This window comes from Choloepus didactylus, chromosome 1 (assembly GCF_015220235.1).
Source record: "Choloepus didactylus isolate mChoDid1 chromosome 1, mChoDid1.pri, whole genome shotgun sequence".
Lineage (NCBI taxonomy): Eukaryota > Metazoa > Chordata > Mammalia > Pilosa > Megalonychidae > Choloepus > Choloepus didactylus.
This window is the reverse complement of record NC_051307.1, coordinates 216,055,050-216,057,454: the sequence shown is the minus strand read 5'-3', so window position 1 is coordinate 216,057,454 and position 2,405 is coordinate 216,055,050.

The following is a 2,405-nucleotide window of genomic DNA, read 5'->3' as shown; positions in this document are numbered from 1 at the left end:
AGACACCACCACCACCAAGAATCCCATACCACTCACTTACATCCTCCTCTTACAGACTTTTAGCTTTGGTATATTGCCTTTGTTACAATTAATGGAAGCATCTTACAATGTTACTGTTAACTATAGACTCTAGTTTGCATTGCTTTTTTTCCCCACCCTGATACCATCCAATTTTCAACACCTTGCAATGTTGACGTTCATTTTTTGTCCCTTATTTAAAAACATTCTTATATTTGTACATTTACTCACCATTGTTGGCCACTCTAGGTTTCACTAAGTTATACAATCCCAGTCTTTATCTTCTGTCCTTCCTTCTGGTGTCATATGTGCCCCTTGCCTTCCCCTTCAACTATAGTCACACTAATCTTTGTTCAGAGTACTTACAATATTGTGCTATCCATTTCTGGATCTACAGTCAATCCTGTTGAACCTTCTGTACTCCTCCAGTATCAAATGCACGATCTCTAACCTGTTTCTATCTTCTGGTAACTTGTGTTCTCAACTTTAACTCTCAAAATTCACTCATCAATGTTAGTTCATATTAGTGAGACCATATAGTATCTGTCCTTTTGTTTATGGCTAATTTTATTCAACATAACATCTACTGTCTCCCATTTTGTCTTTTGGATTTTATATGTCTTATTTTATTTTTTCCCTCTCTCTTTTTACCCTTACTGATTGCCTTCATTTCTACACTCTTCTCCAAAGCGCTCTCTCCTTGCTTTTTCTATCTGCCTGTAGTGCTCCCTTAGTATTTCTTGTAGAGCAGGTCTCTTGTTCACAGACTCTCTCAGTGTCTGTTTGTCTGAAAATATTTTAAACTTTTCCTCATTTTTAAGGACAGTTTTTCTGGATATAGAATTCTTGGTTGATATGTCTTAAAATATCATACCTCTTGCCTCCATGATTTCTACTGAGAAATCTGCACATAGTGTTATGGAGCTTCCTTTATATGTGATGGATTGCTTTTCTCTTGCTGCTTTCAGAATTCTTTCTTTGTCTTTGACATTTGATAATCTGATTGTTACGTGCCTTGGAGTAGGTCTATTCATATCTATGCTGTTTCAGGTATGCTGCGCTTCTTGGATCTGTAATTTTATGTCTTTCATAAGAGATGGGAAATTGTCAGTGATTATTTTGTCCATTATTCTTTCTCTACCCTTTCCCTTCTCTTATCCTTCTGGGCACTCCATGACATATACATTCAGGTACTTCATGTTGTCCTTCAATTCCCTGAGACCCTGCTCATCTTTTCCCATTCTTTTCCTTATCTCTTCTTTTTTTTGTGTAGGATTTCAGATATCCTGTTCTCTAGCTCATGAATCCTTTCTTCTGCTTCTTCAAGTCTGCTGTTGTATGTCTCCATTGTGGTTTTCATCTCTTCTATTATGCCTTTCATTCCCATAAGTTCTGCCAATTGTTTTTCATACTTTCAAGTTCTTCCTTGCATTTGCCCAATGTCTTCTTTATATCCTTCATATCTTTTGCCATAACTTCCCTCAATTTGTTGATTTGATTTATGAATTGATTTAGCGTATTTGTTTGAAGATCTTTAATTACTTGTTTCAATTCCTGTATTTCATTTAAAGTGTATGTTTGTTCCTTTGGGCCATATCTTCATTTTTGTTAGTGTGTGACTTGTAATTCTTTTTTGTCTAGACACTTGGTTTTCTTGATTACTCCAGTCAGATTCTCCTTGACCATATGGGCCCAGGTCTCAGTTGGAGGGTGTAATCAGTATCAAGTTGCCCTGAGGATGAGACCCAGAATGTTGTCAGACTTTTCTGTGTGGCCTCTAGACTCTGTGCTTTTCCTAGCCAGCAAATGGCCCTTGTCAGCCTGCAGCTCCCCACTGGCATAAAGAGTTGTGATGCCTTAAATTCTCAGCAGAACCTGTCCCTGCTTGTGACCAAGGCAGTGTCCGAATCCAAGCTTAAGCACTTTCTGTTCCCTGACCCCACCTCAGGCTGTGGGGTCTGAATTCTCTGAAGAAGGGCAGCCACTTGAATTGGCTCTGCCCCCCCTTTTCTTGGGGAAGGTATGCCCTTTAGGGAATTATTACCTTCACTTGACTTCTTCCTTTCTCTATCTTAACTTGGCCCTTGCTTGAATCAGTGCTGACAGTTGAAAATGCCTGAGGCTTTCTCTAATGAACTACTTAGAATGAGAGGAAAAAAAAAAAAGAAAGAAATCCCCTTTTCAAAGCCAGTCTCCAGCCCCCCAGTTTCGCTGGTCAACTGGAGTTGGTACCCGGTTCTCTGTGATCCTTTTCTTGGGACACAGCCTTTTCCAGTTATCTGAGCTCAACTGATTCCACAAGCCTGTGCTTTTATTTCTTCATTATTATTTTTTTTCCATCAGCCCCACCTCCTCTCTGCTGGGAGAGACCTCAGGGTACCTTTCTT